Below are 17,752 nucleotides of genomic sequence, written 5' to 3'. Positions count from 1 at the left end.
ATATATTTTACAATTTTTGATTTTTAATGTTGTTAACTGCTGTAACTACAGCACTTCAATGTAATAATTCTTTTTTTTTGTTGATCTAGGTTGAGATATAATGTCTTTGCTTGCATCCTCGAAGCTTTTCAATGAGCTTATCTGAGGATGACACCGGTTCTATATATATATATATATATCAAATGAATGATCTGAAAGGATCTGATCAAAGTGAAATTGCCGGTATGTTCTGGTGTTATTGCATTCTGTCTTGATGGTTCACATTCATTTTTATTGTGGTCTTCTTTTTGAACTAATTAGGATACTTTTTTTTTCCACTGTGACAGCCTTTCTATGTCTTCTGAGCTTTTGATTTGTATTGGCGTTGAAGACTGTAACTTTCTCGAGAATATCTTGGCATTTCTGAGCCACAAAAATTGGTAATTTTTTTCTGTTTTTGCTTTTCTTGCTTGGGACAGCAGATTCTGGTTGAATGGTGTTAAATATTCGGATAGGAAGATTGGTGTGTTGTCTTGCAATGCGTTCAAGTCCTTGGCAACTGTTTTTTTCTATCTGCTGGGTTTTATGAGATTGTCTTTTGTGGACTTGCTTGTAAGGCAAACTATGACTGGTGCAGGTCGTGGCAAGCCATGTTTTTTGCTCTTCCTAGGAATCCGATTTACGGTCTGAATGTCGTTAAGCTGTAGGGAGATGTCAATTGCATGGCCTAATTTTAAAACTATGTCTCTGAGGTTTTTCTGTAGGTGCAGTTTCAGGAAGACCGTTTATGACAAGATCTTCTTTATGTTGTTGCTGATTTAAACGTTCGTATTGTAGTTTTAGAGAATAAAGTTCTTGACGAGTTTGGATGTTTCTTTCATCAAATTGTGTTGCCTGTCATTTAGTGCGTCAATGCTCATTTTAATGTCTTTTACCGTTTGCAACACTTCTATCACTGCTAAATTATTATGTTTGACCAAATCCTGATATTCGCTAGATTTGTTTGTTATTTGTGCATTCTGTTTGTCGAAGAGTTCTTGCACAAGGTCTACTAAGCTGGCTTTTATGGTTCTCTAGACCGTTTCCTATTAGTATATTTAAAGAGTTGAAATTATAGGACTCACCTGCATTTTTTTTGTCTGTTCAGTTCGTCATCTGATTTTACCTCCGGTATAATCGGCTGCATCGTAGGTCTGCCTTTGGTGAGTTTATTTGTTCCTCCTGCAGATTACACACTTCCATTCCTCGCGTGTTGCGTTGGATTGGCGTTGCCAGGTTGTTTCTGAAAAGCTGGCACATTTTAAGTGTAGAATCCTACTGCATTTCGTACAAGTTATTTGATTTCCGTCGGACGATAAATCCTCCAGACATTTGATACACTTCATGACTCACCTTTCTTCCCTTGAGCAATTGTGGCGTGATTGTAAAGATGGCGACGTGTTTTGTTCTTCGCTCGTTGTTGACCGCGGTCATCTCTGTTCACTTTTCAACACTTCAAAATTTGGTTTCTTCTTAGCCGAGTTCGGTGAATTTTATATCACTGCCTTCGGCGTGACAGATAGGGTTACTTGGGTACACTTCAAATTAAAAACAGGAGTTGGAACCATTTTAAAACTATGATCTAAAAATGACAAAATTGCTCTGTGATGCTGTTTTGGTGACACGTATCGGGAAAATGAACCATCTAACGCAGAGAAGCTCAAAAGGAAGGTTACAATTTAGCAAAAAAAGCGTAATATCGTAAATTAATTAAAAAATATCAAAGTCAAAAAATAATCAAAGAGATCTAAAAACAGAGAAAGAAAATCCCATTCTCAAGGTAAAGAATGCTTATGAAATCAGTGTCAATAAAAGGGAACGGTGTGATTATCTAAATGCTGAAACAAAGTGTGGCTGGTAAATGGTATCGAAGAAAAGACTGCATGTGTGTGTGTGTGTGTGTGTGTGTGTGTGTGTGTGTGTGTGTGTGTTGCAGAAAGACACTCATGGCGTTAAGAACCTCTGAAAGAAAATATGCTGCCGTTGATGAAACAATCCTTGAAAACAATACCGAGCCGATCTTTAAGCAACAAAAACTCAATTTTGTATCGGGGTTTCCCCACGACTTCGCTTTAGTTTCTTATCAGGTGTGTTTCGTAAAATGTGCTCACATCCATTAGACTGGTTTTGTCCATATGTGCACAGTATCTCGAGCGGAAGGATTTTGTTGAAATGCATTTGGAATTTATACAAATATTAATCGAGCCATTCGATATTTTTGTTTTAATTTCTGAGACAAAAAAGCGACTAGATTATGTATTGTAATATTGTCACTCTGAATGGATGAGATTAATAAATTTGGTATTTTTGGAGATATATGGGTCTACGTAGCCCAATTTTGATTTCAGTCGGATCATTTTTATTGACAAAAGACTCGAACTGATTAATAATTCTCTACTGACTGATGAAATACCATGCTTAAGGATCACTCTTAAAATTTATTATTAAGTCTTTTCAGGTTTGGTTTCAGTCTATTTTTACAGTAACAGAGTTAGGTAAAACAAAATATATCATGTACGTACATAAGCCAAAAATAGGTAGAAGTTACGTAAAGTAAGCTTCAAGTTTTGACATTTTTCCACATTTTTATAACTGTATCTTCATTCGACAGAGCTTTTTGAATAAAGCAAATTTACAATCGTAAAATGTGCTAACCATGATCTCTGGGTAGTCGAATGGGAAGTACACTGCAATGTGACTTTTTTTTATTAAATTGCTTTAGTTATAGTAAAACAATTTGTAAATAATAATATTTTCGGTTTCCGCTACAACTAGATAATTTTAACTGCAAAACTGGACAAAACAAAACAACTACAGTACCAAAATCCAACCACGCTCTGAGTACAACTGCTGTGATAATGAATACTGTTAGTGTACAAAAATGTTATTACAAACGTCTTGGTGCGATTATATTACGAATTATGAGTAATACTATAGCATAAATTATCACGGACAGGAAAGTAAATAAATGGAAATTCATATCCTGTATCTTTGCGAATAACAAAATAAGTGAATACTCCCCCCCCCCCAAAAAAAAAAAAAACTCCAAATCACACGTTAGTAGATTTAACTGACTACGCTGGTTTAAATATAATTTAAATAGATTTAAATTATATTTAATAGATTATTAAATAAATAGATTTAACTGACCAAATATATGCACTAAAAATGAAACGAATAGGAGATAACTGTAAAAATTGAGAACTCAGTCCAGGTCGAAACCGGTCTTAGTAGTGACTCTTCCCATAATGCATGGTATGGCATATGCCTCAGAAGGGCGTGTGCTCTCCATTGTGAAAACGAGGGCAATGCGATGTGAAATTAACTTTCGCTTTATATACACGTAGCAGAGTTGTAAGATATTTCAGCAGTTAAAAAACGGAATTCTGTATGCTTACCAATAAGCGCAGAAAATGGTGCCAGTTCAAATGAGTAATACGTTTTTGAAAATATTTGCGTGCAGTTATGCATTCCTGTTGTAAAAGCTACTGTAGGAACATCATCTTTTTAACATTTAATTTCTGATTGCTCATTATATCCGCTTTTCCTTCGTTAAGTTTGATTCATTAATTTCCACCTTCACGAACCTCACGTAAAATTTCAGGTGCTCATTTTATTAATATAGCGCACGTTATATAGAGATGTTACGTAGAAGAAGCCGTAAGATGTAAGAAGGCCTATAATCTGAAGGTCATACTGTTATATGCATTAAACTTAATTACCTTCTTTCATACTTTTATTGAAAGGTTCGGTTAATTTCAAGAAAGGCTTAGATCCGTACATAAACGTAACCTCATAATAACTTATTTTCTTTTATTTCTTACTTCTCGCTGGAGTCACACGTCTTTTCACATATGCACAAATTTTATTCACCTTGTGGTGCTCTGTAAAAATAATTATTTTTACATTACATTTTATTGATTATAATAACTACCTATGCTAAATGAGGTTAACAATTCCATTATCAATAACTACCTATGCTAAATGAGGTTAACAATTCCAACTTTGCCTGGGATACTTAAACGCAGAAATTTTGAATTGTTTCACAGTTGCACGCAAAAAAACCAAAGTGGATAAATATTTTGATCTATCAGTCAGTGTATTAACATGCAAATACACTATGTTGAATAAGTATTGGAACATTACTTATTTTAGAAGGTAACATAATGATATGCTATATGTCTACATCATTATATTGCCAGAACGTGACAGGTCTGCGCTCTCAATAAAATACCAGGAAAGAACTTGAATATTGGGTGCAACCAAACCAATTGAGCAATGGAACATTGATTGATGGTCATATCACTAAAGAAAGAAGATTCAAATACTTATTTATGTGGCTCTTAGCCACGAAAGGTTGTGAGCCTACACTACTTTACTATTATTACTTTAGATGGTATAAATGTAAGATAAACCAGAAACCCTACTCCACAGTGTAGAATTTGAAAAAAAAAAAAAAAATTCCAGATATGGAATTTTTCAAACCATTTCAGACTTCCAATAAACGGAACGGTGGTCTCACACCGGGAGATGAAAATAATCTGCTACTCAACGACATTCATAAACATCCATGCCCACTTGGAATTCGAACTCGCAGCTTATTCGTTAGAGAGAAAGCGGGTACGCTATCCACTACCAACCAGGCTGGCAGATGCCTAGACGTCCGTCTGTCCAGACAGATGGAAAGTATTAGGAACAGAGAAACGTACACATATGCCTGTGTGTGTGTGTGTGTGTGTGTGTGTGTGTGTGTGTGAGAGAGAGAGAGAGAGAGAGAGAGAGAGAGAGAGAGAGAGAGATTTGGATTTCTTTGAAATATAGTGCGGTCTAGATACTTAATTGAATCCGGTGTATATCTTTTTCCTCTTCGTCTTTATAGCGCTTTAAACCGGCTTAGTGCAGGGTCCGCTATGATTATACCTCTGTGGGAAACCCTAACTAGCTTGTAGCATAGTCTAGCGTTTGGGGGGGGGGGCATATATACTTATTTAATTCTAAATGTAATATCTAACCGAAGCTCTGTTGTTTTTGATTCACGCTTGCAAATTTCGTATTAAGGGGGATTCTCATATCCAGCGGAAGTTTTTGTTAGAAATGCAGAGGTGAATATTAAACGGTGCAAATATGTACCCATCATTTTCATAAAATAAAAATAATGCAACAAATATTTGATCAGAATACGACGAAAACGTTTATTTGATTTCGTTTTAAAGACGTTTAGGGGCCTTGTATTTATGAGGATAAAATTATGTGCATAAACTGAAAAACAGTTGAATATATTTTAATGTCTAATTCAAGGTTTCTTTCGGTAATTATTAGATTACAAATATTTTCAATAGAATGTAGTCCATATAGATATAAACAACAGTATCGAAAATATACTTCCACTTAGTTTAAGATCAATCTATCTTCTTCCTAAACATCCTTCAATTCTGATCTCACATCGCATTTTGTTCCACATCATCGTTTTACAGCTCTGAAAAGTTCTCCCTTCGTATCTTTACACGTGCTTTCGATATCTATCAAGAGAAATCATTTCTTCTCGTCCCATGACTTCGCAATTATTTTTTTAAATAAACATCTGGTTCTAAAATCCTATTTCGATTAATCTTCCACTTTCTTTTCACTAAGTTTGTTTTCACAATTTTTTCTTGGCTTCTTCTCGTGTAATTTTTCAAGAGTGAAATTCTTTTCAACTCTCACATTCAGTTTTATTTTATTTCTTTTGGATTTGTTCTAATAGAAAAGTTCTATTCCAATATTCAAACACTAATTATTGTGAGTTATGCAGTGCAGCCGGTGTGAAAAGTTCAAAACACTTTTCTAAACATTTCTCGTAAGAATATTCTCTACTTTGGCTCACTTTCAGTATTTTAAGTTCTAATGGATTTTGACCTTCAGCATTTAGTTCTTATCTTTTCACGCAATCCACTAATTGTATGAAGGACAAAATCATAATACCGATATAATTTCATAATTGAACACGAAATATTTGGAGATTAAGAATTAATTAAAAAAAGTTGTAGCTCATTTGAATGATATTCCCACAGTCTAAGCCTCACCTTTATCTCAAAATTACACCGAAATCGTTTTATTTTTATGTGAATTATATTTATCAAAATTTGGTCAGATATTAGTATTTAAATAATTTAACTGAACTTATTAAACTAATAATAACTTAATTATTTTAAAATTAATAGGTAAATAGAGACCTACTATATTGTTGTATCCTTTTTACATATTTCTTTGTCACAGTCAACCAAAACTTCTGTTAAGAACGACACACGATGTTGTTGTTCTTATCAGAAGCCTCTCTTTTCAAAAATTTATTAACGGAATATGGTACGTTAAGGAACCGGCATAAAGTATATCAGATAATTCTGCGTTGCGTGTTTGTTTCGAATTAAGGCAGGACAAACTGAGGATATGATGCTAGTGGATTATATCTGTAAACTGTGCATGTTCGTCGGTTTGTCTATTTAGCGGGACGTAAAATCCCAATATCCCGGGAGAGGTAAAGCTAACTCAGCTCATACGGAGATGACAGAGCTGAGCTAACTCATGTTTACTTGAAAAGGCCTTATAAAGGTTCTTCACGTCCTGGACGGGATTCGGACTCCAACTAAATGTGATATCCAACCAAAGGATACCGTCATCTACTGATTTATGGAGGCTCAAGATGAAGACAAGTCATCATCCTATTTGCCGCAAGATAATGTCACTGACTTATTTTTTTAAAGTGTCCGATTCAACCAACATTTCAAATATGAGGATGTCGAAAATTGTTATAACCAACATTTCTTGTGAGAAATTTCTTGTAATGACCTTTCATTAGTCAGCACCATCAACTTTTAGAATTTTAAGATGAGAATTTCTACTATGAGTAGCAGTCTAGCCATTCGTTCATAAAAAAAAAAATAGGTAAGGATCCCTAAAATAATGACGGGTTAGTTTTGCTATCTATTAGGAAGAAATCGAAGAAACGAAAATCTCTCAAGATCTCCCGATTGCGACTAATTGTCTAGAAGTATTAATGATTAAAATTCTGATCTAAGGCTGTGAGGGAAAGATATTATGTGGCATGAAGGAAAGTATTTCTGCATCTGCATAAAACCTGTCAATTTGCCTTTATGTCGAAACAAACGCAGAAAAATCTTAGACATCTCTAAGAATTTTAGAATAAAATTCTTTATTCTAAAATTCAAAAGATTGGTGTGCAGAGAGCTTGAGTTCTCATAGTTTTAATTAAAATAGAAATAATCGAAAAAATATAAAATATTTTACAGATACTAAAACAGCTACTTGATTGTTTTATGCCGTGTTTGCTTTACTTGAACTGTGAATATAAATACTAAAATAAGAATGAGTAATAGCCACCATTCGTCTTAGGAATTGAGCCCATCTTCCATTATCCATATACTGTATATAAGGCTCTTACTGTATATACGGCGTGCATAACAGTGGATTACCTTCCAATCGCTGCAGTGATAACTTATCCACGAGTATATACGATATTGGCATTTCTACATCAAGAATTAACTACAGATGATTTCCAGTATGATGTTGTCTTCCAAGACCGAGATGAGCCTTTCACTTGCTTTATGGAGAACCAGACGAGTTATCGATTGTAAAAGCTCCTGTTCAGACCACCAACTGTGGGCTGTTTCGTCATGTTTAGTGTCCTAAGAAAATATATTATTGATGAGTCATTTCAGATGCTTCGAGTGACTAGTAAATATCGAGTCCTTTAACAGTAGGTGTCTTATTACCTCTTAATTTTCTTCAGTCCATATTACACTTCCCAAACGACACGGCTGTCTCGCAGGAAACAGTCTCGAGAAGGAAATACAATTGCTGTCACATGGGACGAATCACTTATTCATACAGCAGCAGATAATGTTCCGCGTGGCATTAAATATTGATCAGTCCTATCTTTGAAAGAGATTGCCTAGTAATTAGAAACTCGCGTCTTATTAACAACGTTAATTGCACCTTACTCTTAATGGCTGTGTATATCGTTCGACGTCAGCGCATGAGCGAATCAAATTGCTTTTCAGGAAAGTGTTTTTTAAGCAGGACACTTTTATAATGACGAAATACCACAATAAGACCATTACAATTTTGATCTAACAGTGCGTTATTTTAAACAGCACATCTATTAATTTTGTTAGTCTTATTTCATAGACGAGACCTATATGATCATATTTTTTGTTGTTTCCCAGCTCCTGCATATTGATAGCTACTATCTTCAGCGTCGAACCAAATGTCATCCCATTTTCACATCTCCACATATTTCGAAGTTTTCTCCTCTCTTATCAAAGCCAGTAGCGAGAAGAAATCCTCAAATACATCTGGTTGGTAAGTAAGCATAACTATGCACTGTCTTGGCTGAAGTGTGCCGTTCGGAGTCGATTTCATGATTGGCTGGATTAGGCCTAAATGCTTATGTACCATCTTTAAGCTTTATCATTTGTTTGGAGTGGCGACTAAAGCGGTGATATTTCAGTCAGGGTTATGTGCCGCGGAACGAGGCTATTTCTGTCATCTAACTGTTCTGAAGCGGTTGTTTTGTTATTGTCGTGTTGGCTTTCGCAAGGCTAGGGATTTTTGTCGGAGTGGCGAAAGGTTTTGGTACAGGAAGAAAATACCCAGAGGAAGAAAATGCTTACAGATTTAATGATGACGTCTGGCTCCTCGACGTCTATTTTCTTTTGTCTTGGTTGCTCTAATGTATTCTTGAAGTGAATGACAATAATGATAAAAATATTATCTCCTAATTATATAGGTAGTTTATGTTTTTTATTTGATTGTAAAATCTCAAAATATATATATATAAATAAATAAAAGCTAAACATTTTTTTAAAGAAAAATTGTCTAAATAAGAAGGTGTTACAATTTATTACCGCAATGTACTCTGCAGCATCCAAATTTATATCGGGTATAAGTTTAACATTTGGCTTCCAAAAAAAAAAAAAAGTTTAATATGTAACTTCTGCCTAAAATCGATAGTCTAAAAATCACCATATTCTTCTTCGGTATTCATGCTGCTGCTCTTCTCAAAGATTTCCGTATTTATTCTCCATGGTGAATAAGCACTCGTACGAGCTATATATATATATATATATATATATATATATAATTAAGAAAACATTACCAAAAAAACAAGGTTCGATCTTTAACATACCCTATAAAAACTAAATAATAAATAAATTATACACTTTTTGCTTTTTGATCAGAAAGATAAGTTTTGAATCCAGGATAGAAGTTAGGAAGTAAAAATACCATTCCTTTTTTCACTGTTACTTCGTTACTATCGTCGCTCATTCATCTCACACAAAAGAATACTTATTAGATATTACTGCTATTTCTTCTTAATCTATGGATTTGTTTTCGTATTAATTGTTACAATTTAGACATGGCAAACAATCCACAGTTATTCGATCAGAATATCAGAAGATATTCTCATTGAATTCAACATATTAATTGTTTTAGCAAACGTTCCAGCAGTATTTCAGTAAATAATAACCGAACTTTCTTTTATCCTATGTTTACTGTGTTTCTTAAAGGGTAATATGCCTATATTTCCTCCGTATACTCGGGTTTTTCATCCTACGGAACAGGCAAACCGGCCAGAAGAACATGTGATTAACAGACATAATTCATTGGCCTTGTTGTACTTTGCTTCGGCAGTCATTCAGAGAAGCCCCAACCATGAAAAGTACAAAGAACTCAATGCCTTTGTTGCATGGAAATCGGGTGATTCGCATGCACCAACCGATAACAAAAACATAGATAAAAACAAGTGGCCAATCTTGTCCTGGGAAGAGATTTATATTGAACAAACCCAGACATTTCGCAACAGCAGAAATAATTCTAATTTCTTTTAATACTTTTGCAGGCACGCAAAACATCCACTTTTCTTTTCTTTTCTTTTTTTTTTCGTGACAGAAGTTGCAATTATCATTATTGCATTCGTATTTTTGGCATGATTTGTCAAGAAAATGTTACTGAAAAGACTTGTGCTAGTCAGCCATTAACACATCCCAAAAGCGATTCCATTGTTATTGTTGTAAAGCCAAATTGAAAATTATTACCTTGTTCACATGAGACATCTTGATTGTTAATATAATGACGTCATGAAATGAATGTCCGCAATATATAAACAGAAGGGATGGAAAGAGGCGTATCGTATACGGTAGTGTATTGCGAGGTCCAATGGCACGATCCCATCTCTTCTAACTGCAATATAAGCCTGCAGGAAAGTCAGATAAATCTCTATCAGTCTTCTGACAATGACAACAACAGAACAGCAAACAAGTCTTTTTTTTTTCTACACATCAAATCAATACAACTCAGAGTTCCGCGTTTCGCTAGAGGGCAGCATAAATCAGTTAGAAAGAAATTGCTCTCCAAATGAGTAATGACAGCTGTTCATCTTTCACTCTCCCAAATTTTCGGTGCTGGCTTAGAAGCTAATCTCGAGCCAGTATAGAAGTTGTTGCCTCTTCTATCTCATAACGATCCAATAAAAAGGGGAAAGAGGTTAAACGCACCGATAAAGCAGTACTGCGTTGCAGGAAGGGTATCGCTTATACAAAGATGAGTCAGCAGGAAGGCAGGTTCATAAGAGGCGATGGCTTAGCAATGGCCGCTGAAACACAGGATTCTAAGAGTTTTAGTAAAGATAAATTTTCGCTAAATTTAGACCGATTCATGTCAAACGTATCCCCTGAAAAGTTCGAGTCAGATCAAGATATTATAAAATGAAATTTACAGGCATGAATTGAAGAAATAATTTGGAACCACTCTGTAATAAATTATACATGGAAAATTCAAGGTTCTTCAAGAAATGGCGGATAGGTTAAGAAGAACAGGACAAGAGGGTTTTTTTTTTTGTTGTTGTTGTTGTTGGGAAGAGAAACAAGATAGGATTGCATCGACATTAATACGGCTCTCGATGTTATTTTGAAGGATACGAGGATAAGCATATAAGGACTGATAATCTTCATCTTCGACTGTTTGATTACTTCAAGATTTTTCAAATTAGGAAAAGAAACAGAATGTAATATCAATAGCGAAACAATAGACAGGATTTTTTCTTCTCAATGAAAAGAAGGAGTGTGAATGAATGAGGTTGGGACAGTTTCACATCAGTTGGAACCATGCAGAATTTATTTTCAACGTATATGTTATTCTGAATTCTTCTCGATTCATTCATAAATATCTGCTATCTAATTACCACAAAGTTCGAATTCCAGCTGGAAATCGGGGTGTGTTTTCTTAATTTTAATCGTGAACTTTGACATTATGATAAAAGTTCAGCAGGAAGTGAGTAAGTGGTGAAGATCGATTAAAGCTATACTGATGGACTGATGTTCTTGACTTGTGACTAATGGACTGGTTCCTGAATTCCTGCTTCATCCGTCGTTATAACTACAGTGTGCTTTTTTTCATTCCAAATTATTACGTTTTTCACGCTGTTATAATAGTGATATTTTCTGTTGTAGGGCCTGTCCCTCTTTAGACACGTTCTTGATGTGTTCTGACATGCATCTCTCTCTCTCTCTCTCTCTCTCTCTCTCTCCTGATCGGTTCATCTGTCCCACACAGCAAATTCCAAGCATATTATCTTGTACACTTCCGATAGTGGTATCGTTCCTCTGCATTCTTGTTTTTCTCTCCATTACTTTTCCTTGGAAGCGCCTTTTGAATGTCCTCATTATCCATTATCTTATTATAGCCGCTTATGGAAAGATTAGATGAGATATTTGAGTTCTTTGCTTCTCTTCTCCATACTAATGGAAATGTTATATTTCCTGTACAGAAGGGTTTTTATAATCCCTTCGGTACAGAGATTATAATCAACATCCGTTACAAAAATATCAATATTTTTGTAATGGATCACCTAAAGAAAGAAGGGATTTGTTGTTTTCTAATACGATAGTTAACTCATTTTTCATCTTAACAACATTCGATGAATGTTGTTAAGATGAACAACAAAGCCTTGTAGTTGTTTTTACAGAACCAGATGAAGTGAACTGTAATTGTACACAAAATTAAATTCAATAAAATATTCGGTCAGCAAACTGTCTTCGTGTGGAATTCATAACGGACTTAACATGTTCCCATCCACAGAAGAAAGATGTTCAGGTTTTCACTGCCTATCTTTTTGTTTGTATCATTCCCATACAAGAGAGGCTGTGCAACCTATAACATACGCGACTTCGTGAGTAGGCATGGATTAGTATGGGTTCTTTTTATATCTGATTATCCTTACATAATATTCTGCATTTCTTCTCTTCATTTGGCAAACTCTGAAGTGCTTAAACCGTCAAAACTTCAAGAACTCCTGCAATTGGAGCCCAAAATGCAGATCCCCCCCTGTTCTCTTTCTTCTCCAATAGGAAAACACAAATCAATTTCAATGCAACTAAAACAAGTCTGTCTGTCTTCCCCCCCACACACACCTCAGAACAATCCTTATCCATCTTTGCTTATCTTGAGAAGCATTCGTCTTCGGTTGTTCCTGGAACAAACGTGGCATGTTTTTAGCTTGTCGTCCCCTCTAAAAAAAAACTCTGTGTCCTTTCCACCAAAGAGCATAACTTCTTTTCTGAACTACTTACATTGACATCTCAGAATAATCTACCACGTTTAGGATTGAGTATGAAAAACTCCCTTAAGATGATCAGTGATTCTATCTAGAAGAGGGCAATTTAGCTAATAGCGATTCATCTCTTACTCGCCCGCTTCGCTCTGTTCGTCAGACTCTATCTCACAGAGACTGACTGTCTGCTTCTGTCCCCTTATAAGGCCTTTTTTACACCTGCTTCCCTGAGTGATATTCTACCGAAATTAGCATTCATAATTGTTCCAGTTCTTTCACGCACAGTAAAAGGAATGAAAAACTGCAGATCGTCCACTTCCTCACATAATTTAACTCCAAATCTAATGAGCCGGTTTTTCTCTTTTTCTTTCGTCTCCTCTATTAACATTCTTTGGAACGACATTTCTACTGTAGGGAATACAAAGCTAATGTGTAAAGGCCGACTTAACACATCCCTTAGTACAAATTCGTGAAAATTATCATTCCTCGAGAGTAACGTGCGTTTCATAAATTGCGCTACCGCAAGGAAATAAAATTAACGAAACTTTCAAGGCCATTGAGAATAAAATGTGCACTTAGAGAGATGTTGAAAAGATACATTATTCGAATTGTCGTTATCAGCTTGAAGCCTTTTTGGACCTCATTGGTTGCCAATGACGAACGGTTTATTGTTACTGTTCCATTGTTAAATCTGTGTACGTGCGAAGTAATACGAGACCGCGTGATGTTCCGGGAGAAAAATTTATGGTGTTTTCTTTCCTTCTTTTATTTCCACGGAATGTTCAGTTTGTTGGTGCTTTCATGTTTAAGTCGCTTGCCTTTGTCGCTTGTAAAAGGTAGAAAAGTTCAAAAGTACCGACCGTATTCTTTAATTTATAAAAGCGGATTTTTTTGTTGGCATGGGGTATGATGCGATAAATATCGTATGCAAAATAGAAAAAAAACAAACAAAACGAAATAAAACAAGCGGAAAATTCGTTTAATTATCATCCTATTTTTTATGATTGTTATGGAAGACTGTTTAATATGACATTATTTCGTTATTTATTTTTTATTCAAAGCCTTTCATTATAAAGAATAAACAGAAAGCATGTTAACTAATTATATAAAGAAAAATGAATAGAAAAAGGCATTTCAAATTATTAGCGAACTTCATTCACGCAGTTATGTGTAGAGGAATGCCGAATGGCGTTCGAAGAAAGAAAATATTTGCAAAAAGAAAAAGAAAAAATTCTTAAAAAACAATAATTTTACATTTAAGAAAATAATAAATAAATAAGAAGATGGTGTCTAAAAAAATATAAATACCTAAAAAGTTAAAAATATTTATATCCTGAAATGCTGATTCCAGTTAATATTATTTAATATTATCTAACAATAACTCACGTATTCATTAAAATATCTTTGATTTTTTTTTTTTTTTGTGGTTGGAAAGGGAGGTCTCCGCTAAACTATGTAATGTAAATAGCACTTACTGACTTTGTTTAAAGTTTTAAGATTCAATTCAAGGAAATATATATAAAGAAAAACATGATTCCAATTGATTTTTAAGTATCGGGCAATGAGAGTTAAACAAATAAATAAATATATATAATATTGATTAAAGCTTGATTTGCTTCCTCAGTCTTAAGAAAAGGCTGGTTATATTCCACTAATTCGAGCCCTACCCAAGGGCCTATGAGTTGTGGAGATACTTTCTGAAAATGAAAGCTGTGCCGAACAAAGCGGCCTTTTGCAGCTGCCCAATTTTTAATCCATCTAACTCGAGTGCTTCTAGATGTTTTTTCCTATTATTATGGGAACAACTTTCGTTTTCTTTTGCCAGATTCGTTCAACTTCGATTTGCAAATCGCGATATTTTGTAATTTTTTCATTTTCTTTGTTGTCAATCCGACTATCTCCTGGTACTGATATTTCGATAAACTTAACACCATTGTTTTCACTATTTTGAACCACTGTGATATCGGGTGTATTACATTCCAAGCTTTTGTCAGTCTGGATTTTGAAATCCCAGAGTATTTTAGCTTTTTCATTCTCAACCACTTTCTGGTGAACTTTATGCTTCCAATAGTCTTTAGATACTTCAAACCCATACTGTTTATTTACATAAATGCCAGTGGATTATCTTAGCTACGTTATCATGCCTTTTACGGTACGTAAAAGGCATGATAACGTTGTGCGATTTGTGCGATTTTGCTGCATCCACTTATAATGTGGTCTACCGTTTCTTCCTTTTCTTTGCACAACCTACATTTACTGTCTTCTTGAATTTTTTGTATTTTTGCCTTCATAACGTTGGTTTTAATGGCCTGTTTTTGTGCTGCAAAATTTACCGATTCTGTTTCTTTCTTTAGTGCTCCATTTCTCAACCATTGCAGGTCAAGTTGCTGTCAGCGCTGTCCTCTATGCTGTGAAGGTATTTTCCATGCAATGCCTTATTTTTCCATCTTTCAGTTCTCACTTATATATATATATATATATATATATATATATATATATATATATATATATATATATATATATATATATATATATATATATATATATATATATTGTCAAGTTTGCGCCTACATGTAGTGCAAGTCTGAGGCAACTCATGGTAGTGCCACTCTTGATATCATAACAATTTTGTTCTCAAATCGTTTGCATTTTTGTTTCAATCAGACCATTTGCACGTTCAAAATTTGGCTTTTTAAAAAAAAATTATATAAAATAATAGATTTTAATGGATTAAACTTGGCTTGCACATTAAAATTTATCGAGTCATATTTCACTCTTAATCGGAGCATTTTAAGACAGAATTAGGCAAAAGAAAGTTAATGTCTACATACGCCAAAATTGTTCTACTTAGTGAATTACAAGAATGCCATTAAAAACACACCATTTCGTGATTATCTACGATCACTCCTTACACAAATTTGGGGGAAAGTCTAAACAAGCCCTGTAAACATGCAAAATATAATACAGCACAAGAAAACGTTATAATTTGCGAATTTGATCAATCATTAGACGCTTCTTGTAACTTCATGAAGGAAAAGAATTCAGATCGAGATCTTTCTGACCAAAGGAACGCAGTTCTTTCGAATATACTTCATTCATCATCACGACTGAGACACAAATCATCGGTAGAATGCTTTGCTTTTGTCCCGCATCACTCGCAATCTCCTGTCAGTAAAATTATGACGTCTGTACCAGTGAAGTTCATTTTATCAACTGTCATGTTTCTTTGCATTGGATGCAAATACTGAACAGTCCGAACTCGCATGTCATCTATATTACAATCGCGGACTTATTGAGGTACACGTGCATGTTTTTCATTTCCATCCATTTTGTTTAAACATGCCTGGAAAGTGTTTCTTACCCGATAAATATTCAAATGCAGTTAGTAAACTTTCTTAACGATAAAGTTAGTCTTTTATATTAAAAAAATATAATAATGAAACTTAAGGTGGATCAAAACGGGGATTTGTTTAAATATGCATGTGAGAAACTGCAGGATTCTTTTTACTGAAGAATGATATTTTTAATTCAAGAAATCCAGTTTGTCTAACGAGAAATAGCTAAAGCCATTAGTTTTCAACCTTTTCTTTTCTTTAGTGAAATATCAACATTCAGTTGCCGGATGATATTTTTAATCAAGCACATTTTATCCTTTTTTTTACTGCAGCCCCTTGTCCCTTCCATTAGTCATTAAGATGACGGCAGTTCTTTAACAATATCGAAGAACTGTCTTTAAACTTTCGGGCATTATACTCGACCAATAATTTTTAATAATTAGTAGTAAAAGACCAGAAAAGATATATCCTGAGGCTACGTACGAAATGCAACTCGGTTTCCAGCTGCTATTAAATATCCGTGGCCTATTTTCTGTTGCTATCCATTGCAACAGAAAAAGTAATTGCTTCATTATGTTGCTTGTCAAAAATAAAAATCGGCCTTTCTGAAACCGATCATGCGAAAATCTAGATGGCATTCTCTCGGAGTGATTGCATCTTGATGGCTGCCACTGATTATCTGGTTCATGTATTCTATCGTAGAACTTAGAAACAATGATAATTCATGTCTCTACTTATATATATATTTTTTTTTCAAGAACTGGATGATTTTTAATCCGTATCGACCCTTGTAGAGAGCCCCACTTAATGGGGAAGAACTCCTGATCCCACAACACGAACATTATTATAGAGCATTTTTATTCTGATTTCAAACGTGTATTGCGTATATGTTATACCTAGAAGAAACTATTGTGCAAATCTATGAAACGATACTCCCATCCTCCAAATGGCTTCACAACTCAGACTTCTCCAAACGAATTTCGTTCGCCACTGCAAATGTATCAAGTGAAATATGATTTCAAATGACTTTTCCAAAATACGTTTAGAGCAGATGTCATCTCTATTGCACAACTACCGAAGGATATAAAAATGACTAGATGATGTTCAAGTGATATACAGACGTATAAGTAACTCAATTTCGTCTACACGTACTATTTATAACTGAAATGAGACTCTTTAAACAAAAATATAATGAATGGTATACAAGAGCACCCTTACCTATATGTTCGATCAAAACTAATAACCGAACTGCAGTTGCACAAGAAAACCTACAAAATGTTGCTTCAGAATAACAAGTTGCTCTTTAATTTTCAAAAGTTGCCAAATTTTGAATTACCCCCCCACACACACACAAAAAAAAAACATCGACATAAAAGTTTTACAGTTACAGACATAAAATAAAACTGCACCAAAAATTATGGAGGATAATCAGCAATGCCTTTTGGTGAGCTTCGTATGCAGTCGGATGGTCTGGTTACGTTCAACGATACGAAGGTCAATGAATGTTAATGAGATTGTGATAACAAATTAATAATACGGGATCGATGTTCCCATGACTTCAGCTTATCGTATTCGTGCATGTGAACAGACTGCTATAAGATATCGTGAAAAAATAAACCTCCTTTTGACGGCAAGTGCAATGCATTTATTGTTTCTTGGTGGAGATTTTTAATTCGGTCATCTCAAACTATATCGCGTTTATCTGTGCGGCTATCGATTCGTTTGTTTTCCGTATTCTTTTAAAAGCTGAAATGGACCGTGATGCATAAGAATTCTCTGACTTCTTTCACTT

Source organism: Typopeltis vanoorti, chromosome 25 (assembly GCF_054136105.1).
Source record: "Typopeltis vanoorti isolate ZY-2024b chromosome 25, IOZ_Tvanoo_1.0, whole genome shotgun sequence".
Classification (NCBI taxonomy): domain Eukaryota; kingdom Metazoa; phylum Arthropoda; class Arachnida; order Uropygi; family Thelyphonidae; genus Typopeltis; species Typopeltis vanoorti.
The sequence above is the reverse complement of the archived record's forward strand: the minus strand, read 5'-3'. Positions refer to the sequence as shown.